This window comes from Mytilus edulis, chromosome 6 (genome assembly GCF_963676685.1).
Source record: "Mytilus edulis chromosome 6, xbMytEdul2.2, whole genome shotgun sequence".
NCBI classification, from domain to species: domain Eukaryota; kingdom Metazoa; phylum Mollusca; class Bivalvia; order Mytilida; family Mytilidae; genus Mytilus; species Mytilus edulis.
This window is the reverse complement of record NC_092349.1, coordinates 25,217,390-25,241,918: the sequence shown is the minus strand read 5'-3', so window position 1 is coordinate 25,241,918 and position 24,529 is coordinate 25,217,390. Positions and strand designations below refer to the sequence as shown.

The 24,529-nt window shown below is 32.8% G+C and overlaps 1 long non-coding RNA gene across 2 annotated transcripts; it reads left to right on the top strand.

Annotated features, from left to right (window-relative positions):
• The first annotated feature begins 917 nt into the window (after nucleotides 1-917).
• LOC139527399 (uncharacterized) lies at nucleotides 918-22,810 on the top strand. 2 transcript variants are annotated; one of them, XR_011665351.1, is made up of 3 exons: nucleotides 918-1,007; nucleotides 17,522-17,645; nucleotides 21,472-22,809. It is a non-coding gene; the product is annotated as an uncharacterized lncRNA (long non-coding RNA). The 2 variants fall into 2 exon arrangements; XR_011665352.1 differs by lacking the exon at nucleotides 918-1,007 and adding an exon at nucleotides 11,397-11,552 and having other exon boundaries at nucleotides 21,472-22,810.
• The last annotated feature ends 1,719 nt before the right edge of the window (nucleotides 22,811-24,529 follow it).

Sequence of the window (24,529 nt, the reverse complement as noted above, 5' to 3'; positions counted from 1 at the left end):
ATTGAGCATGCAATTTATCATAGCACCTTCAACAATGGGGAAAATTCATACTCCATAGTAATTGAAATGCCTTTAATTGATACTTATAAAATGATTTATAAGAATGAAGAAAAGAATAAACCTGATTTATGTACAAAATAATAAATAAAAAGCAGAAGTGATATACAAAAAGAAACGGCGCTTCCTTATTTACATTCTTTTTTTATAATACAAGGTGCATTATAACATAATAGATCAAAGAAGATGTGGTATAAGTGCAAATGAGACAACTCTCTGTCAAAGTCACAATTTATAAAAGTAAACCATTATAGGTCAAGGTAAGTTCTTCATCACAGTCTTGGCTCACACCGAACAATTAGTTATAAACATGATAAAGGGTATTGAAATGGATATATTCTACCAGTATTTAAAAAAAGACAGTTGGGTTTCAATCATGTGATAAAATGTAGATACATACTTTTCAAATATAAAAAAAACGCAATTAAGATTGTAAAAATCATATTTTAATATTTGTTCAATATATATTAATTAAAACAATCAATATATATATTGTTATCAATAAAATGTTACCTTAACTTTGCAGAACTAATTTGAAGAAACAGACTATAAAAGCAAAGTGTCAATCATTCAATGATTTGAACAAAAACAAATTAGAGTTACCTCTCTTGGCTAAAACACTTTGAATGGAAAGTCCCTTTGATATCAAATTTTTGAAAAGGGGAATTTAATAGTTTCAAGAGACAACCAATCAAATTGCTTGGTGTTTTGAGACAGGTGAAGGTCATACATTATTGAATATTTAGAAAAAATACATGGAAAGTAAACTTTAATTTTTTTCCTGACATAGCTAACAACAGTCCAGACAGAAGAACGTCTGTTATCCAATGTAGCTATGCAATCTGGGAACCAGTTCAGGTAAGACCTTGAACTTGAAGATGCAGAGCTTTGATTGTCGGTACGACAGCAGCCTGTTGTTGAAGTGATTTCAATATATATGGTCCTATATGGTAAACACTTAGTTAAAACAAGTGTGAGAGCATTATTTACGTTTAAAGAAGGACTGGGTGTTTCGTTTTGTCCTTTTCTTTTCTTTTGGGGGGGGGGGGGGGGGGGGGGGATGGGATGGGATGGGATGGGATGGGATAAGATAAGATAAGGGTAGTCCAAATAATTATGACGTCGTGAAAGGCTATTATACTTTTTTTCTTTGACGTCTTACTGAAAGGCTATCATAATGTTTTTCTTTGACGCCTTAGTCATGTTAGTAAGGCGTCGAAGAAAACAAATTATTTAGCCTTTCAAGACGTCATAATTATTTGGACTAGGATTTGCCCGTACAGAAATTGCTAACAAAAGCACATAAGTTTCACATGTGAAGCACATGAGATGCAAGTAAAAATTGTATGCAAATCAGGTTGCTCATATGTGCAGTTTGGTAGTTCATATGCATGTGCCCACAAAAATCTAACATAATGCTCACATGTGCAATTCAAACCTCAGGTGAGCTTTTATCATCCATGTTAGTTTTATGTTAGTTTTGTACCTTGAAAAGTTTTTCCATTCTTCTAACCATTCAAAACTAACCTACATCATTGCTCATATGAGCTTTTTCAAAATGACATGCCCAGTCATGGGGGGGGGGTAGGGTAGGAGTGGTCCTGATCCCGAAATCCCAGGCTTAAAAACACTAAATCCCAAGGTCCCGAATTTAAATAAATTTAAAGCCTGACATCCCGAAAATCGAAAAAAAGAGTTCCCGGATCCCGAAAGGGTTAATCCCGAAATCCCGAGCTTAAAAACACCCGATCCCGGAGTCCCGATAAAGGTCCTATACCCCCTCAGTCATGTACATCCTGTAAATTCAAATTCATGAAAATCATGCAATAAATGGAGGTAGATGGATATATGGAAAATGTTAAGTCCTATATTGTGCTATTTGAAGAAAGGCATTGTTGAAATCTGATAAAACCAGTGTGGCTGTGGTTAATATTTGTAAGTTATCATTTCTATTTCATTATTTTCATTTTTGTGTCAGATTTTGAAATATATTACAATTTTAAGTCCTTTATAATGGGAATATATATACAGGTAACTTGCTTCAAAATAAGTACTACATGTATAAAGATTTTTCCTTTTTAAACTTTTTGAAATACAGTACTTATTAATCAAAGACATTCATTGTGTACTAAACTTGCAAGTCCCTCTATTAGTTTTATAATGTAATGTTATGTTTTTAGTCATGATCATGTTTATTGTTTAAATAAAAAAAAAAAAAAATGATATGAAAATCAAAATTAACTGACAATAATTAAAGAATAACTCTTTTAACATGATGTATCAGTTATTTTATTTTCAACTGAATTATTTAAGATTTTCATTTAAATTTGAAAAATACTCCTTTTTTAAAGCAGCCATTTTGTTTTGGTCAACTATAATATTCACGTGTGCAACATGTGAGCAACTGCTCATATGAGCAATCTAATAAAATGCACATGTGAAACAAAAGCTCATATGAGCAGTTGCACGTGAGGTTTTTAACATGCAAATTAGGATAGTTTCATATGTGCAATTTTTTTGCTCACAAAATGCTCACCTAATTTGCATGTTAAAAAACTCGTGTGCGAGCATCTTATGTGCAACTTATGTGCAACATGTTAGCACTTTTTGGTAAGGGAGGGTTGGTCACTAAGTGTGCAGTGGGTGGTAAGGGGGGTGCTTGCACGTAAAAAATGTGAAATAAGACATTATTTCATGAACGTTGCACAAAAAATAAATACTTTGTTGTGAATCTTTTTCTGACTGAGTCACAGTCTTCTCATTGGCGGATCCTATTCCAGGGGTTGGAACCCCCATTTTTTTTGCCGATCAATGCATTTGAATGGGGACATATAGTTGGAACATCCTCCCACCTATGTCCTGGGTTGGGACCCCCCCCCCCCCCCCCCTTTTCAAAATGGCTGGATCCGCCCCTGCTTCTTGTATATATTAACTTTATGATTTACATTGTGTACTTGATATTTCCGATTTAGTATACACATTTATGATATAATTGGTTTACAGCTTTTAAAAAAGTATTTCTTGACGATCCCTGCCAATTTAAGTGTTTGAATTTTATTTGAAAAATACTTAGCACGCAAAATAAGCATTTGAAAATCACGATGCACATCAATTTAAATTAGCAGAATACATTGCACGAGGCACCTGAGTCTTGTAAGACTGAACAGAGGCGGATTTAGGGGGGGGGGGGGGGGGGGGCAGGGTCCCCAGGCCCCCCCTTTTTCAGAAAATATTTGGTTGGTTATATAGCTATATGGAATCACTGAAATGTGACGAAATCCCCCTCCCCCCCCCCGTTTAGGCAGACAGTGGGCCCCCTCTTACGAAAATTTCTAGATTCGCCACCGCTGAACGTCAAATTAAAAAGTTAAAACATGTTGAAAGTAAAATAAAAACACATGTTGCAAGGTGAAAGGTATAGATAACGGACCTACCATTTGGTTTTTAAGGGGGGGAAAGTGGGGTAGGATGAAAAATTTTGTTCTGCATTCTATAAGTTGTTATGTATTTTTCACTCTGCCTTTTTAGCTCACCTGGCCCGAAGGGCCAAGTGAGCTTTTCTCACCACTTGGCGTCCGTCGTCCGTCGTCGTCGTCCGTCGTCGTCCGTCGTCGTCGTCGTCGTCGTTAACAATTTACATTTTGAACTTCTTCTAGAGAACCACTGAATGGAATGGAACTAAACATGGCATGAATGTTCCTTATGAGGTGCTGACCAAGTGTTGTTACTTTGTAGCCGATCCATCATCCAAGATGGCCTCCAGCGGGGGACTTAGTTTGAACATAGGACCCTATGGGAAATGCATACAAATGACTTCTTTTAGAGAACCACTGAATGGAATGAAACCAAACATGGTATGAATGTTCCTTATGAGGTACTGACCAAGTGTTGTTACTTTGTTGCCGATCCATCATCCAAGATGGCTGCTAACCGGGGACTTAGTTTAACATAGGACCCTATGGGAAATGCATACAAATGACTTCTTTTAGAGAACCACTGAATGGAATAAAACCAAACATAGCATGAATGTTCCTTATGGGGTGCTGACCAAGTGTTGTTACTTTGTAGCCGATCCATCATCCAAGATGGCTGCTAACCGGGGACTTAAAAATGTAGTTTAACATAGGACCCTATGGGAAATGCATACAAATGACTTCTTTTAGAGAACCACTGAATTGAATGAAACCAAACATGGCATGAATGTTCCTTATGAGGTGCTGACCAAGTGTTGTTACTTTGTTGCCGATCCATCATCCAAGATGGCCGCCAGCGGGGGACTTAGTTTAACATAGGACCCTATGGGAAATGCATACAAATGACTTCCTCTAGAGAACCACTGAATGGAATGAAACCAAACATGGCATGAATGTTCCTTATGAGGTGCTGACCAAGTGTTGTTACTTTGTTGCCGATCCATCATCCAAGATGGCCGCCAGCCGGGAACTTAGTTTAACATAGGACCCTATGGGAAATGCATACAAATGACTTCTTTAAGAGAACCACTGAATGGAATAAAACCAAACATAGCATGAATGTTCCTTATGGGGTGCTGACCAAGTGTTGTTACTTTGTAGCCGATCCATCATCCAAGATGGCTGCCAGCGGGTGACTTAGTTTAACATAGGACCCTATGGGAAATGCATACAAATGACTTCTTCTAGAGAACCACTAAATGGAATGAAACCAAACATAGCATGAATGTTCCTTATGGAGTGCTGACCAAGTGTTGTTACTTTGTAGCCGATCCATCATCCAAGATGGCCGCCAGCGGGGGACTTAGTTTAACATAGGACCCTATGGGAAATGCATACAAATGACTTCTTCTAGAGAACCACTAAATGGAATGAAACCAAACATAGCATGAATGTTCCTTATGGAGTGCTGACCAAGTGTTGTTACTTTGTAGCCAATCCATCATCCAAGATGGCCGCCAGCGGGGGACTTAGTTTAACATAGGACCCTATGGGAAATGCATACAAATGACTTCTTTTAGAGAACCACTGAATGGAATGAAATCAAACATGGCATGAATGTTCCTAATGTGGTGCTGACCAAGTGTTGTTACTTTGTAGCCGATCCATTATCCAAGATGGACGCCAGCGGGGGACTTAGTTTAACATAGGACCCTATGGGAAATGCATACAAATGACTTCTTTTAGAGAACAACTGAATGGAATGAAACCAAACATTGCATGAATGTTCCTTATGCCGTGCTGACCATGTGTTGTTTCTTTGTAGCCCATCCATCATCGTAGATGGCCACCAGCATGGGACTTAGTTTAACATAGGACCCTATGGGAAATGCATACAAATGACTTCTTTTAGAGAACCACTGAATGGAATGAAATCAAACATGGCATGAATGTTCCTAATGTGGTGCTGACCAAGTGTTGTTACTTTGTAGCCGATCCATTATCCAAGATGGCCGCCAGCAGGGACTTAGTTTAACATAGGACCCTATTGGAAATGCATACAAATGACTTCTTTTATAGAACCACTGAATGGAATAAAACTAAACATTGCATGAATGTTCCTTATGAGGTGCTGACCAAGTGTTGTTACTTTGTAGCAGATCCATCATCCAAGATGGCCGCCAGCAGGGGACTTAGTTTAACATAGGACCCTATGGGAAATGCATACAAATGACTTCTTTTAGAGAACCACTGAATGTAATAAAACCAAACATGGCATGAATGTTCCTTATGAGGTGCTGACCAAGTGTTGTTACTTTGTAGCCGATCCGCCATCCAAGATGGCCGCCAGTGGGGGACTTTTGAATGAAATTAAACATGTTCCTTTCCTTATCAATGAGGTTGTGTTGTCACTTTTAGCCAAATTTTATATTTTTTCATATGATTTCAAAAACCCAAGTAGAATCAGGTGAGCGATACAGGCTCTTGTGAGCCTCTAGTTTTTTTTATTAAAATTGAGAATGGAAATGGGGAATGTGTAAAAAAGACAGCAACCCTACCAGAAGAGTGTACTAGTGAACTATCTAGTTCATTAGTTTATCCTGCCCTTTTTTACATACATATAAATAGATCTTAATAGTCATCCTGCCTTTCTTTTGGCAAAGTGTCTCATCCCCTATTTTAATCATTTTTTTAATTCTCCAAACTCCTGTCCTGGCCTTTTTCAAATTTCATCCTGATTTTTTCATATTATAGTCTGCATGTAGTTGCATAATGTTATTATTACTAAAACCTCAGTCTATATCAAAAACTTCATATTGTATGAGGGTCTGGATGGGGGGGTCTGTTATTCTGTAAACATTTAATTTTCACCCCTTTTTTCTCTAATCTTCAAAAAATTAACCCCTTTTTTCTCTAATTTTCATTTTTTTTGCCCTTTATTCTCTAATCTTAATTTTTTAAGGGCATTATTCTTTAATCATTTAACCCCATCCAAACTCTCTTGTATATATTCCAGACCATGTGAGTATTTGAACCGTACACCTATATTCGTACGGTCCGACCAATATATATATATATGAGTATACTCAATACAGTCTAGTTAGGACTAACTGGCCCCTATATGTATTTCGACCCTAGGGGTTAATTTTTGACAAACATGTATCAAAATCTGTTATTGACATATATACAAACAAAAAATTAATATTATGAAAATTAAATGAATGGAGTGAAATATATCATCATATCACCAACCCTAATAATCTGGAAACAACTATTATTAGAGTAACAAAGCTACCTTATTTATTCTTTGCACTAGTTTTTGACACATTTTTATTATATTTTCGCTATGTGTTTTCAAGGGATTTTTTTTATAGTTTTTGTCATGTATCGATCTGTGGAGATTTTGTAGAAAAGTTCCTAAATATTCTAAAATATTTTCTTCCAACATTATGTTTATTCTGATAACTTCAATTTCAGCCAGCATAATTCAATCTGATGTATTAACTGACATGCTAAATGTACAGGAGCTTAACAGAATAAAGCTGTGATTAATATAATGATACTGTTCCACAACATTTTAGGGTCAGAGAAATTTAATGCTTGATTGGGAGCAATTATTTGTGGTCACTTAAACTGAAGAAATTTATTGCTTTTAATTGATTAACCATGTGCAGCTGGTAAGCACATAATCAGCTGATATACTAAAATAACATTGATTACCTTGAATATTATTATGGATTGAGATAAATTATAAACAGCAATAAGGTTCAGCAAAGTAAGATCTACAAGTAGGGCAACATGACCAAAATGGTCAATTGACCCCTGAAGGAGTTATATTTTATTTAAAGAATTTTTCGTAAATTTTTGTAATCTGAAACTACTGGTCCAAATACATGTACATGGAATATATATGAAATAGATTCAAAGGAGTAGGGGCAATAAAGGTCATTTTTTTTCGTCCAATTTTGCTTATTATCTTGAAAACTATAATAATAGATAGAGAGAAACTTTGAAATGCAAAAATGACCAGAAAAATACTCTTTTGTGTGTGAACTTGAATCAAGAGCTAAATAAGATCATAAAGATAGAGAGAAACTAAACAGACTTCATTGATCAGCAATATAGTTACGTACAATACAATTTTTTTTTTAGTAAAGAACACGATGTATTAAAAAAACATACACAATATAATTTAAATCATGCACATATGTATATATATATATATAAATCAAGCACATGTATATATATATAAACTTTTCTAAACATCAACCCAACAATGTTAGATCTGTTAATTTGCTTTCGCAAATTGTTTTTTTTAGCTCTCAGAGAAATTCAAACTCATGCTACTCAGATATTGTAACACCAAATCGCCTGCACTTTATCGGACGGGCTACATCACTTGACCATCTGGGCTTCACAAAAATGAAGCTTTCGGTGGCCGGGTCTCCGTGTTACCTTTCCTCCTGAGTTTTTATTTAACGTTGTAATACAGTTCATGATATATAAGGCATGAACATGGAATGTATATATATATATACGACCTATTTAAGTCAAATGCATTTTGTTAAAATATACTTTTTCACTTTTTTGGTCTTTTGGAAAACGTTGTTTATTGTGCTGTATTTAGACCCTTCTTCAACGAAATTTGTTTTACATGCACACGTATAAATTGCTGTTTTAATCCAATGCAATCATAGGTTTGAACATAGTTTTTAATTAACATGATTAAGATTTGTACATGTACATATATATGTCAAAATATTCACTTCAAACTATCCTGAGCCAGTTATTTCAAGACATTAATTTACATTTGTATATAGTCATAATATGCATTAATTAATAAATTCTTTATTTAAAGAGGGTAAACTCAGTTAGTTACAATAAACTAATCTTCCAATTAGGGAATGGTGTGTTACTGTTAAACTTCAAACCCACTGTTGTTGAACTTTTAAAGAAATATTTGATTAAGAGAATTGTTGACATTATCTTTTTATATTATATTACTGTATCTAAACTTCAAAGTGTAATTTTTAAAATAACTTGCCATTTTCTTCTTTGAACTGTTTTCTTTCACTGCATGGTTCTTCACAAAATCACCACAAAAACAATATTGTAATAAATTGAAGATATTTATAAGATGTGTATTCTTGATGAATTTCAAACTACATTTTATTTTGCTCTACACATTTTATGATGTCCAAGTAATGAGGTCATGACATCAATATGAATCCATATAGTAACCAATGAAATAAAAGAGAAATTCATTTTATGTCTTCCTAGATCTTTGGATAAAAACAGGCCACATTTACTTGTACATGTTGTGTGTATTGGGGAAGTGCTATTTTGCAGGTTGCGGGTTGCAGGTTGCGGGTTGCGGGTTGCGGGTTGCAGGTTGCGGGTTGAAGTTTGCAGGTTGCAGGTCACCCATCAATATTATATGTATGAAAATACATGTATAAAATCTACCCCATGACTAATAAATTTACAATCATTCACATCCTGTAGTAATAAAGATTAAAGTAGAGTAGAAGTTTTTGGTCAGTTTTCAGTTGTCAGTTTTTGATTTTGTCATTTCATTATAATTCAAATTCAATAATCATAAGTTTAATACACATACATGTATCTTTTGATGCTTATCATTCTGCTCAATTGCTATTAATAGTTCTAAACATTGATTCTAATTAAAGTAAAAGCAATGAAAACTTATTTACATAGGCTGAACAGGTTCTATCATAGAACACATTAATCTGTCTTAATATAGTTACAAAAACAATTAAATTCCTTTCAGTGGACATTGAACATCTTTGAGGCTAATATTCAGAAATTATTAGGTTTAAATAATTGTATATATGCCCTTTCTTGCATGAACATGATTTAGTGCAAAAAAAAATAACTTGTTCCTTTGGCAGTCAGTTTTATTATGTAAAGACGCAAAATAAAAATTTAGACATTACAGAGAGCTTGAGAGTCAACATTAGTTTGCAGACCCAGCCAAAATAAATGAAAAGGGTAAGTATTCTTATTTCTGCTATTTTTACTTTCTTTTCTTTCTTTTTTTTTTGGGAAGGGGGGGGGGGGGTACTTGAGCCAGTTCCACTACAATTGTCCATTTACAATTTGACTAATGATTGAAAAGTAAAAATAGTATTTATTATTTTCAAAAAGAGAATCCTTTGAGTATATAAAGGTGTACATGTATGTATGGTAAAGGCTGATTTTGGCCTAATTATTTGACCATGACCTCATTTTCACGGTTCATTGCTCAGTGTTAAGTTTTTGTGTTTTGGTTTGTTTTTCTTAATTTATAAGTAATAGGTCAACTATATTAGTTGTACGGAAGAATTGTTAGCTGTACATGTCTGTCTGTCTGGCATGGTTCATTGGTCAATGTTTAGTTTTCTTGGTAAATGTTAAATTTATGTGACAGTTGTAATAAAGCTATATATTCAGGACTATCAACATACTGTCAATGACTAGTAAAGAAGGTGAGACATTTTAGCGTGTGCACTCTTGTGCTTTAAATTGGCAGAAATAAACACTTACTGAAAACTAGAGGTTAGTAGAACATATAATCCTGATACAAAAACAACATTTATTTTACAATACGGCCTTCAACACAGAACCTTCAAGTTGGCACATTTTTGCGTCCTGATGAAAATTGGAAGTGCAATTATTATATATATACATGTAAATTAATATTTTGACAATACATGAAAGACACCGACTACAGAAATTTTCAAATGGGAAGACATGTCCAAGTAATCCCAGAGGCTCTACAGTATTTCAAATGTTTTCCGAAAAATTGAGATTTGTTTTGGCAGGAGGGGCAGCTCTGTTTGATGGTCTATATTCAGTGATTCAGAATTTTTGCTTGTCTTTTGCAATTATCATAGTTTCTCAACTCTCAAGTCAAACTGAAACTTTGTTTCTTTGGAACTTTACTCCAGGACAGCAACAAAAAAAAAACCAAAGATACATGTATATGTTCAGCTCACAGGACATTTTCTAAAAAAAATAATACTTCTTAGGGGCATAACTCTTTTAAATACGTCAACCTTTTTTGAACTTGTCATAGATGTTGCTGATATTAACCTATTTTAACCTATTTATAGAATAGTTTTATAAAAAAAAAATTGCAAAAGTTGTACACGTGGGAGCGATAACAAAAGCCGGATAGACCGGCGAAGAAAGGACTAACAGATGCTCGGTATTTCTATTTCCCCTGCAACACGTTACTAAAAAATGCCCTTCATAGCGTATTTATAAAAAATTAAAAGAGCATCAAGCGAAAACAAGACTTTTAAATAGGTAGACTTTTGAGAAGGACCCTTGCTAAGAATGCAATAGAACTTAGCTAAAGAATCCAGAAACACTGTTAATCAAAAATATATACAATGATGTACATATATATCTAGTTTGAAGGCAAAAAGTCTTTAATTTACCACTTAAAACTAAAACCGTGTCAAGACTTGATGCTTACTATGTATTAGTTAGTTGTGAGAATCTACGTGTTTGTTGAAGGTTTTACCCAAATGTTTGTTAAGCTTTCTTTTTTCATACGAAAAGGTGTGTATAATATTACATAAACCCATCAAGATATTGTAATTAATGTAAATTGATAGATTTCTATTTTTAGGTGTAAGTTTATTTACACAAGAATGATGTGTATTGTAATTAAATACCATGCCTTTAACATTGATCATAAAATTGTTAAAACAAGTGAAACAAGTAAAAGTATGTAGATTACACCATTCCATGTTTATCCCCTTGTGGCAACCCGCAACCCGCAACCTGCAACCCACAACCTGCAACCCGCAACCCGCAACCTGCAACCCGCAACCTGCATTTTAGACAATTTCTGTGTATTGTACTTAAATATAAAAACACCAGTAAATGTTATACATATATATCATGTATATATACTCTCACCGCATTCAATATTATTGATTCAATGGACTTAATTAAGTATAATGGGAATAGGTCTATTAGTGTAAATAAAAGTGAAATAATTAGAAGGATGTTAGTATTGTATTTCACAATGACCATGATGACATACAGGAATAGAATTTTGAAAATTTTATTGTAAGTAATAATTTCATACTATAATAATGCGAATTATAATTATGATAATTGTATATTTTTTTGGTTTTGTGTATGGTCTCCTTAAAGTTTTATTTTGAGGAGGATTAAGGGGGATGGGGCAAATGGGCCCGGGCATTCCCTTTTTGATAAAATTTTATAATTCCCGACAATTTAAAATTCAAGAATTTTGTACAAGTATGTACCACTTGAAAGTATATTTGACATGGATGAGAGTTTAGATGAGGTTTACAAATTAGAGAATTATCAGGCAAAATGTACAGAATTAAGGTAAAAAAAAAATAGGGAAAAGAAAGAAAACTAAAACTAAATAAATATTAGAAAATTTAACAGGGTGCTGAAATGATATATAAAAATATAAAAATAGAGATCAAAGAAAAACAATTTAACATACATGTCTTAAAGAATAAAGATACATGTATACAGAACCCCTATCTAGTAAGACCTTAATAAATCAAGCCATATAAACATAAATGACAAATACTCTGATAATTGTGATAAGGTCAGACAGGAGTTTGTCTGCAAAAGATTCATAAGTAACTCGATCTCCAAAAAAAAAATGAAAGGCCAAATAATTTACAAAATTAAAAACTTTGATAATCAAGAGAAAAACTGAGAAAGACATGCATATATATATCTATGATTCATACATAAAATACAAAACTTAGAACCTGAAATTGAAAAATTATAAACAGTCAGGGGCGTTACTTAAACAAGTAGTTTTTTCACGTTACTTATATAAGTAATTTTTGTTTTTGAAAATAATAAGATTACTTAATCATGTTAATAGAGTTATTTTAAATTTGAATAGAAGCATACTAGATTAAATGTAGTTTGAATGAGTTTTTATATAATTTTATATGATAAAATAAAGAATTTATTAGATTGGAGAGTATGGAGATAAAGGTTTATAATGACAAAAACATTACTTGAATAAGTTATTTTATACATTTTTTTTTTAGCTCACCTGACCTGAAAGGTCAAGTGAGTTTTTCTCATCACTTGGCGTCCGTCGTCCATCGTCCGTCGTCTGTAAACTTTTACAAAAATCTTCTCCTCTGAAACGACTGGGCTAAATCTAACCAAACTTGGCCACAATCATCCTTGGGGTATCTAGTTTAAAAAATGTGTCCGATGACCTGGCCATTCAACCAAGATGGCCGCCATGGCTAAAAATAGAACACAGGGGTAAAATGTATATTTTGGCTTATATCTTTGAAACCAAAGCATTTAGAGCAAATCTGACATGGGGTAAAATTGTTGATTAAGTCAAGATCTATCTGCCCTGAAATTTTCAGACGAATCGGACAACCTGTTGCTGGGTTGCTGCCCCTGAATTGGTTATTTTAAGGAAATTTTGCAGTTTTTGGTTATTATCTTGGATACTATTATAGATAGAAATAAACTGTAAACAGCAATAATGTTCAGCAACGTAAGACCTACAAATAAGTCAACATCACCAAAATTGTCAGTCAACCCCTTAAGGAGTAATTGCCCTTTATAGTCAATTTTTAACAACTTTTCGTCATTTTTTGTAACTTGTACAAAAATCTTCTTCTCTGAAACTACTTAGCCAAATTTAACCTAATTTTGCCACAATTATCATTGTGGTATATAGTTTTAAAAATGTGTCCCATGACCCCGCCTACCGAACAAAATGGCCGACATGGCTAAAATTAGAACATAGTGGTAAAATGCAGTTTTTGCTTTATATGTTTGAAACTAAGACATTTAGGGCAAATCTTTCAAGATTTAAATGTCTATCAGAATCAGATCTATCTCCTCACAAATTTTCAGATGAATCCGACAACCCGTTGTTGGGTTGCTGCCCTAAAATTGGTAATTTTAAGGAAATTTTGCAGTTTTTGGTTATTATCTTGAATACTATTATAGATAGAGATAAACTGTAAACAGCAACAATGTTCAGCAAAGTAAGATCCACAAATAAGTCAATGCATGATCAAAATTGTTAGAGGACCCCTTAATGAGTTATTGCCCTTTATAGTCAATATTGAACAACTTTTCGTCATTTTTGTAACTTGTACAAAAATCTTCTTTTCTAAAACTATGGGCCAAATTTAACCAAACTTGGCCACAATCATTACTAGGGTATCTATTTAAAAAAAAGTGTCTAATGACCCCACCTACCAACCAAGATGGCCGACATCAGGAAATACAGTAACAGGTGAGCGACACAGGCTCTTGAGAGCCTCTAGTTTTTTAGTAATAACACTTATTTAAGAAACACATGTAGTTGATTTGGGTTAGCAGAACTTTATAAATAACTTTAAATCTTAATTAATTCACAAGTATGTTAACTTTCTATTTATACCAGTCTACCTTCAAGATTTTGGAGGAAAATGATAATTTAATAGTCCCTGAAGAGACCAATCTAAATTTACCCAGATTAGTATCCATATGAAAGATAAGTGATAATTAAGTGCATCAAGAAGTTAATTAGTGTTTCAAAAGAAATTTATATTTCATGGGGAAAATAACCAGATGACTGTGGAAATTTGTTAATTTAGCTAGTAAAATCTGCATTTTTGGACACCTATAAAAATAATATTTAGAAAAGTTACCTAATATATAAGTAGTATTGAAAATAGCCTGGTTTTTAACATAACTTATATAGGCAGTTTTAAATGTTACTTGTTTAAATAATGCCCCTGACTTATGATTTTTTGTTTGTTTGTCAAAAGTTTTATTTTCTATTTAGCTCACCTGACCTAAGAGGCCATGTGAGCTTTTGCCATCCCTTGGCATTAATTGTTGAATCATCCATTAATGTCTGGTGTACACTTTTTCATAGATCTTCTCTTCTGAAACTACTGTAATTAATTAATTTTAACCAAACTTTGGCTAAATGATCCTAATAGGGTATCTAGTATATATTTTGTAATTTTTAGCTCAGTGAGGATGTGAGCTTATGCCATCACTTGGCGTCCTATGTCGTCTGTCGTCGTAAACTATTTAAAAAATCTTCTCCTCTGAAACTACTGGGCCAAATACATGTACCTTCAAACTTTAACTAAATGTTCCTAAGGGTATCTAGTTTATAAATTGTATCCGAAGTTTTGATCCATTGACAAACATGGACGCCATGGCTAAAAATAGAACATACTGGTCAAATGCAGGTTTGTTAATTGGCCCCTTAAGGAGTTATTGCCCTTTAAAGTCAATTTTACACAATTTGTTGATCAAGTTTGCTAATTATATATAACATTTAAAAATCTTCTCTGAAATACAGATGAGCGATTCAGGCTCTTGAGAGCCTCTTGTAATCTTGTCCTTTAATTAAGAAACACTGCATAGTTTGGTAAAAAAAACAATAACTTTAATATTTAACGTAGCATTTCAAGAGTAATCTGCCTTTAAAATTAAGACCAATCTTGAAAACCCTTGGCTATTTGAAGTTATTGCTCCTGAAATAGCAAGTTCCCACAATTTATACATGTTATATATATATGTTCTTGTTAACAATGATTGTCATATTGAAAACAATTATAGATATCATAAAAATAAATTTAAAACAGCAAAATAGTAGTGTGGATCCTTATATGAGTTATTGCCCTTGAAAGACAAAATTTTAGCAGAATTTCAAGTTTCATGCAGGAAGTATGATAGATGTAGAGACATTTATTTATGTTCAGCTAAGTTTAAGATCTGTGAATAAGCTTACATCATGACCAAAATAGTTAATTGATCCTTTATAGGATTTTTTGTCCTTAAGAAATTATTTTACCAAAAGTTATGTTTTTTTGCAGATAATAATAGAAAGAAGGAATTTTAATTTTTTTTTAAGTGATAAATATGTTCAGCAAAGTAAGATCTGGGAATAGGACTTGTATTATTTAAATTGCCAATTGATCCTTCAAAGCTGTTAATATTGCCCTTGAAAGAATATATTACCAAATATTTTTTTCTTCGGTTTTTTGATTTTTGATTTTTTTGTTATGGAAGTATTATGGAAGTATTATATTTCATTTTTCTTCCAATGGTCCAATATAGAAAAGCAGAAATTTAAGTAGCTTACACCAATTATAGGGGCCATTGGCGATTGGGCCCCTGCTAATTTAAGTTTTGCATAGTTACTGTAAAGAAGTGTCTTCATCAGAATTACAGTTTACATGTGTTGTTGACATTAATGTCATTAATTAGTTCTGCACAGTTAAATGTTAGAAGGAACTCTTTAGTTCACATAAATTATTTTATAGCTGTTTTAAACTAATTCACCAATGTTTCTATTTCTTTTGAATCCTATTGATAGTTTTTTATTGAATTTGTCACCTATTGTAGAATCTATTTTGATAAGATTCCAGTATTTCCTGAATATTGTTTGAAGTTTTCTGCTTAAGAATTCGATTGATTATTCGTAATGAATGATATATTTTATCTATTTTCAACTTTGTTCTTTTTCTAGACATAAATTCATAGAAATTGATTCAATATTCACCTATTTAGGTGAAAATCCTAACTCTGTCCTGATTTCATAGACAGAATTTCATAGAAATTAATCTAATATCTATCTATCCATTAGTGCATATCACAATTTTGAATTAAATAAATGTGCCTTCAAGTAGTTCATGTTTTAAAAAAAAAATGCTAAGGATAATGCTGTGGATTCATTTAAATTTTGTGGTCACATGTATCAATTTTTGTGGATTAAAGAAATTTTGTAGTTGTTTTGTTTGGTTTTTATATGCCCGTCAAAATTTTGACGGGACGTACTATGGTATACAAATGTCCGGTGTCCGTCTGTCCGTCCGTCCGTCTGTCTGTCTGTCTGTCCGTCTGTCTGTCTGTCTGTCCGGCGTAAACATGTCGCACCGTAACTTGAGAACGACTTATCTAAATTTCATGAAACTTAATATAGTTGTTCTTTATGATGGTCAAATGATCTGTATATGTATCTGTATACTTTTTGGTGAAAATAAGTGAAAATAAGATTTAAACTTTTTGAGTTACGGCACTTTGTAACTAAAACAGGGGTGTGTTTTTTTTTCACATGTCGCACCGTATCTCAAAAACGATTCTTGATTATTGCTTAAAACTTTACACACTTCTTAGTTATATTAATCTTAATATCTGTATACTTTTTGGTGATGATTCAAAATTTCATTTTTGAGTTATTGAGTATTTTGTAAAAAAAAAAGGGGAGGTTTTTTTACATGTCGCGCCGTATCTCACAAACGATTTATTATTATGGCTTAAAACTTTACACACTTCTTTGTTATATTAATCTTAAGATCTGTATACTTTTTGGTGATGATTCAAAATTTCATTTTTGAGTTATTGAGTATTTTGTAAAAAAGGGGGAGGGGGTTTTTACATGTCGTGCCGTATCTCAAAAACGATTTATGATTATTGCTTAAAACTTTACACACTTCTTTTTTATATTAATCTAAAGATCTGTATACTTTTTGGTGATGACTCAAAATTTTATTTTAGAGTTATTGAGTATTTTGTAAAAAAGGGGAGGTTTTTTTTTACATGTTGCGCCGTATCTTAAAAACAATTTATGATTATTGCTTGAAACTGTACACACTTCTTTGTTATATTAATCTAAAGATCTGTATACTTTTTGGTTTGTTTCAAAATTTTATTTTAGTGATATTTGTAAAAAAAAAAACAGGGTGGGGTGGTTTCACATGTCCCGCTGTGTCTCAAAAGCAATAAATGGTAATTGCTTAAAACTTTCTCAGAAACTATTTATGATTATTGCATAAAACTTCCACACAATACGTCGGGCGTATCATGCGCTCATGGCGCAGCTGTTTATTTCATAGTCTGTATACAACCCGATGGCAAATTTATAATTCGTTTAACATTTAAATTCGTGACTCAGCTGTTTCAATGAAAACCACGAAAATTGATATCCCATGAATAATAATGAATCCACATTAAACATTTTCAGCATGAAGGTTTATGCCATTCTGTTTTTATTTCAGATTGACATATCTGTAGGACATGCAGTTAGCCTAGACAAATAGGAAGAGAAAGGTCTTTGATTCTGAGTTCTCTGTGAAGTTCAAGGTCTTTTTTAGTCTAAATTATAATGGGAAGATGTGAACGGTAAGTTTGAAAGTTTGAAATTGTGCAAAAATATGTTATTTTTAACAAAATGTGCTGTTTCACAAATAAAATCCTCTGTCTCTTAGCAATGCTTAGACACTTATGTAGCAATAAGGCCACTATATTGGTATATGAAATGATTGTAAGCTGTATTTGCTTGACTGGTTAAACTGACCATGCCTTCATTTTCATGGATCAAGTTTATGTGATATTATTAAAAAAAAAGCGATAAATTTTCAATCATAAGTAAAGCAGGCTTAGTTGTTAATTTATGTGTCATTTGGGCTCTTGTGGAGAGTAAATGTCTCATTGGCAATAATGAATTATACCACATCTTTTTTATATGACATTTGAATGTTTCATTTATATATATATATATATATATATATAAAAGTCTATAAAAAAGACCAACCAGCAAATTTACTATGTACCGGATCGTCTAGAATAGGCGATACTATGCAGATAAGGAAAAAATTATATCAGTCTAAAGATTTGCACAACGGTACTGATATAAGGTGTTATTAAACGAAAATGTTGTTATAAAATCGTGTTGACAAATATTTCGGCTCAACAAATGGCCTTCTTCTTGTGTCACAAGTTTTAACAATACTGATACATAATGTATAAGGTGTGAAAATAGATCAGGTGATAATACAGGTAAGTTTTGGTCGATTGATTTTAATCCTGAATATCATAATTTAAACAAAACACTATAAATCAATATACGTGACTGTGTATATTAACAATAAAAATAAGTGAAAACAAAACTGTTAGTATTTCTTATTGATGCCGTTTGGGTGATGTACATTAAGTTCCTTTATCCAAAAGCTTTCCCGAACCTGTCGCTGTGCATCACTCCAGTGAATGTTCTGTTCAATCACTAGAATTTTCATGCGATTAAAGTCATCAAGTTTGTGATCTGACTGTCTGAAGTGCTGAGAGACTGGAAGAAGTGGCTTCTTAGATATATCACTCCTATGGCCATTGAGGCGTTTGTGGAAAGGCTGCTTTGATTCACCAACATATTGGAGGCCACAAACCGAACATTCTAGTATGTAAATAACATTCATACTTTTGCAGGTAACATTGCAAAATATCTTATAGTTATTTTCGGTTGCCTTACTGTGAAATGTTGACGAATGCTGCATCTGTAAACAGCATTTGCAGCGTTTTTCTCCACACGAACGACATTCTCCAGAAGTACTTCTATTATCAGACACTTCAGCCCGCACTAGTAGGTTCCGTAGACTACTAGGTTGCCTAAAAGCTATCATTGGAGGCTCAGGGAAAATCTTGGACAGTTTGGAATTCTTTTCAACTGATTTCCAATGCTCACGAATGACACCAAAGCTGTTTTTGAGAGATGGGTGATAAGTTAGAACACATGGAGTCCTTTTGCTTTTCTTTTTAACTTATTTGTCCCCTAAAAGTTGCCATCCTGCTCATCTTACCAAGAGCATTCCATACAGTCAGGCACTTAGAGTCAAGCGAATATGCTCCAACACAGAAACAACTAAAAGACAACTGCGTAAACTTGAAACTCGCTTGAAGAAAAGGGGCTACAAACACAGAAATATCAAAAAAAGCTTTCAGAAAGCGGAGTCAATTCCGAGGAGTGAACTATTGGAATACAAAGTTAAAAAGAAAAGCAAAAGGACTCCATGTGTTCTAACTTATCACCCATCTCTCAAAAACAGCTTTGGTGTCATTCGTGAGCATTGGAAATCAGTTGAAAAGAATTCCAAACTGTCCAAGATTTTCCCTGAGCCTCCAATGATAGCTTTTAGGCAACCTAGTAGTCTACGGAACCTACTAGTGCGGGCTGAAGTGTCTGATAATAGAAGTACTTCTGGAGAATGTCGTTCGTGTGGAGAAAAACGCTGCAAATGCTGTTTACAGATGCAGCATTCGTCAACATTTCACAGTAAGGCAACCGAAAATAACTATAAGATATTTTGCAATGTTACCTGCAAAAGTATGAATGTTATTTACATACTAGAATGTTCGGTTTGTGGCCTCCAATATGTTGGTGAATCAAAGCAGCCTTTCCACAAACGCCTCAATGGCCATAGGAGTGATATATCTAAGAAGCCACTTCTTCCAGTCTCTCAGCACTTCAGACAGTCAGATCACAAACTTGATGACTTTAATCGCATGAAAATTCTAGTGATTGAACAGAACATTCACTGGAGTGATGCACAGCGACAGGTTCGGGAAAGCTTTTGGATAAAGGAACTTAATGTACATCACCCAAACGGCATCAATAAGAAATACTAACAGTTTTGTTTTCACTTATTTTTATTGTTAATATACACAGTCACGTATATTGATTTATAGTGTTTTGTTTAAATTATGATATTCAGGATTAAAATCAATCGACCAAAACTTACCTGTATTATCACCTGATCTATTTTCACACCTTATACATTATGTATCAGTATTGTTAAAACTTGTGACACAAGAAGAAGGCCATTTGTTGAGCCGAAATATTTGTCAACACGATTTTATAACAACATTTTCGTTTAATAACACCTTATATCAGTACCGTTGTGCAAATCTTTAGACTGATATATATATATATATACATATTGCAATCACTCATTAGCTGGCCAATTGTTTATTAGCATCCATGTTCACAAATAACTACATTTGTGCAATAATGGGATGATTTTTTGGCACCATGTACTTTAACTGTTCTAGAGTAATGCCCCTTTACAAACAAACAAAAGTGCTGAATTTTGTTTCCATTTTCCAACTTTTATAAGTTTGCCTCTGAACCAAATGCTATGAAATCAACACACAGCAATGCTTATTACCACAAAATACAGATCAAGTATGTATTAAGGGGGGGGGGGGGGGTGTCACTTAACTGTTCTGTAGTTATGCCCCTTTACAAATGAAAAATATGCTTATATTTATAGTTTCCGTTCTCTAACTTTGATTTGCCTCAACTAAATGCAATTAAACTTATACACAATGCTTGTTACCACAAAATACAGATCAAGTTTGCATTTTAAGGGGGTCACTTTAATCGTTCTAGAATTATGCCCCTTCACAAATTGAATGATTGCTGAAATTTTCATTTCCATTCACTTACTTTAATTAGCTTGCCTCAACCAAATGCTATGACATGTATGAATAATTGTACACAATATTTATTACCACAAAATACAGATCAAGGTTGTCATTAAATTTTTTAGAGTTATGTCCCTTTGAAAATGGAAAAATTGCTGGATTTGTGTTTCCTTTCTCTAAATTAAGTTTGCATAAACTAAATTTTATGAAACTTATACACAATACCTATTACCATTAAGTCAGATCAAGTGTTTTCGGTAGAGTCACTTTTACTGTTCTTCAGTTATGTCCTTTTATAACTTTATATGATATGCAAGCGTGGGTATCATCTGTGATCCATTGATACATTCCCCATTTCATTTTTTGTTAAACATCAATTTTTTAATTTTTTGGTTGTCAGAGCTGATTAATGCCCCATTTGTTTGTAGGTAAGAATTGGTAAAGTAACATACACACATATATATATCAAAAAATGGAAACACCAGGTTAGAAAAAAAAGATGCAGTATGATTGCTAAGGAAACAACTGCCATAATAATTATAAGAACAAAATTTAAACATCATCAGAGTATTAAGGCTTCAATTATTGAGGAAAACAAATGACATACAGTAAGCTATGAAAGGACCTGTGATAACAAATTCATCTATTATCATGATTATAAGACAGAACAAAATATGTCGGGGGGGGGGGGGAAATCATGAATATTATTATGCCTGAAGGACTTTGAACTTGAATTGACTTTTCTTTGTAGGATACAAAGAAATCTTGGAGGACAAATTGGTGCGAGTCTTAAAAGACACAGATTTGAAGATAAATGAAAGAAAAAGAATGACAAACATAGTTTAAAGGACTGCAGACTTCCTGATATCTTTCAAACTGTTCTTTTGGTATACATGGTATAAATGTAATATTGCAATATAATTTTATTTGTATAGGTATACATCCTGTAAATCTTGTTGGTGCCTTTTAGCTCCTTAAATGCAACCACTATTTAGTAAACATTGTCATGATTGTTGTTCTATATGTGAGCTTATTAGTTAACTAGAGCATAGTAATTGCATATATATGCAATCTTAGTCTTTTTAATTCAGAAATAATTTTTAAAACAAGTTATTCTAATCAGACTAATGGAATTTTATTTTTTATGTTTAACCTGTTATATGCACTTTGTCAAATTTAGCATGTTGCAAATGTGATGCAATATAGAGCAACCTTTATATTTCTTAGAAAATGCTTTTTCTGAACTGTAATGAAAAGTATGGTTATACATAATATCCAAAAAAAATTTTTTTAAGTGAGACATATGTTTTATGAATATTTCAATAAATGTTAGAAACAAGTTTACATAAAAAATTTCTTATGTATCAAAATTCTGTGTTGTAAAATCTCAAAAAAAAAAAATTCGGGATTTTTCTTAATATGTTTAATAAATCAAAATGCGTAATTTTTGCTTGTAGATTTTATTTCGGGATTTTTCCCGAAATGGGTAAAAAAAATCTATGCACCAAGTGTGTGCCTGACATTAGATTTATATTTCGGGATTTTTCCCGAAATGTGAAAAGAAATTATTAGTCATGAGACCTAGCCATATACATTTGATTTTTCGGGATAAATCCCGAAAATATTTGAAAACATCTGTGTTATGCATTTTGTAATTAGTTTATTTTTGTCAGGATATTTCCCGAAATGTGTTTCAGATCTGTTTGTTCAAACGCTTTGCCAATATATATGTCATAAAACTTAATGTTGAAAATGATTTCGGGATTTTTCCCGAAATGTTGAAAGAAATTATTAGTCATGAGACCTAGCATATACATTTGATTTTTCGGGATAAATCCCGAAAATATTTAAAGACATCTGTATTATACATTTTGTAATTAGTTTATTTTTGTCGGGATATTTCCCGAAATGTGTTTCAGATCTGTTTGTTCAAACAATTTGCCAATATATATGTCATAAAATTTAATGTTGAAAATGATTTCGGGACATTTCCCGAATAAATAGTTGTCATATATACATTTTTACCACAAATATTTTAAAACTTTTATATATTTTGGGAAATTTCCCGAACATTTAATGTAAGTTTTATCAATTATAAGAATAAAAACATGGAAAATTGTAAAAGTTGTGTATTTCTTTATGAAATCTGCTTTCATTTATAGTAAACATTGAAAATGATTATAAAAAGGAATAAAATGGATTTTACTCTTTTAAAATAGAGTCTGTTTGTATCTCTTTTACATTTTCTATTAAAAAGTGTTTTACATTTACGAATGCACTATATTGTATCTGTATCTAAAATATTAAACGCATTTATTTCGTGATAGAAATTAAGTAAATGCTTAAGTAACCATTTTATTACTTTTCCCCCTCTTTTCGAGTTTGTCAAACAAAAATAAACTACTTTGTTGAAAATGCTGTTGTGTTAACCAAAGTTTCCTTAATCTTATTACTTGAATAAACTCGAACTTCCTCGTCATTTGGATATAGTTGCTAAATAATTCCGAAATGTATGGATTAATACAGTTTATCTAAATAAATAGCTACACATGTATTACGTAAACTTTGTGATAGTGTTCCAAAAATGAAGTTTGTTTGTTTGTTATATTTGTAATATTTGTAATGTTTAAGAAAAATAAAGTTGTTGGAAATATGACTAAAAATATTACCAGACTTAAAAAAGTTTTTTTTTAACTGAAATGTTGCAAAATATTTTGGAGCAACTGTCAATCGGCCATTCGCATATAAGTGCAAATGGTGACTATATATTATTAGCGGGAAAAAGAAACTGTGCGTTTAAGCAATAACATGTCGTAAATGTGTGCACTTCCACATGTAGCAAACGCCGACACCATTTAACATAATGATAAAACTATTCAAACGAGAAAACCATTGATTTACAAAACACTATACGACAAACAAATACAGAAACAAACAACAACTATTGAATTACAGATTGAAACTCCGTTCCTGACTTATTCGTATGATTATCATATATAATATTTAGCGCGGTTAAACATCAATTTAGAATTTCAATAACGAAACCATCACTCAAGGATTATTTGATTTGATAAATTTCTAAACTATTCTAAAGTTTCGAGCATATAAAAAAGAAGATGTGGTATGATTGCCAATGAGACAACTATCCACAAAAGACCAAAATGACACAAACATTAACAACTATAGGTCACCGTACGACCTTCAACAATGAGCAAAGCCCATACCGCATAGTCAGCTATAAAGGCCCCGATAAGACAATGTAAAACAATTCAAACGAGAAAACTAACGGCCTTATTTAAGTAAAAAAATGAACGAAAAACAAATATGTAACACATAAACAAACGACAACCACTGAATTACAGGCTCCTGACTTGGGACAGGCACAGATTTAAATAATGTGCCGGAGTTAAACATATTAGCGGGATCCTAACCCTCCCCCTAACCTGGGACAGTGGTATAACAGTACAACATAAGAACGAACTATAAAAATCAGTTGAAAAAGGCTTAACTCATCAGATAGACACAAATACAAGTGGACGTGGCCGGGTACTTATACATCCCGACACAAACAGTCACAATGAACAGATCTGAGAGTACTCGCAGTTATCTGACAGCTATTTCAAAGAGACTAACAACTAATAAAAAGTCATGCCTCTGAGACTTAACGTTCGTTTAAGTCTTTGAATATCCCATGTATTCTACAAATTGGTGTACGTACGCCATTGCTCACACGTTTAAGGATGACAGACTAACTTACGACCAGAATGAATAAGAATTAGTCTATATAACAAGATCTAAAATATTTCTAG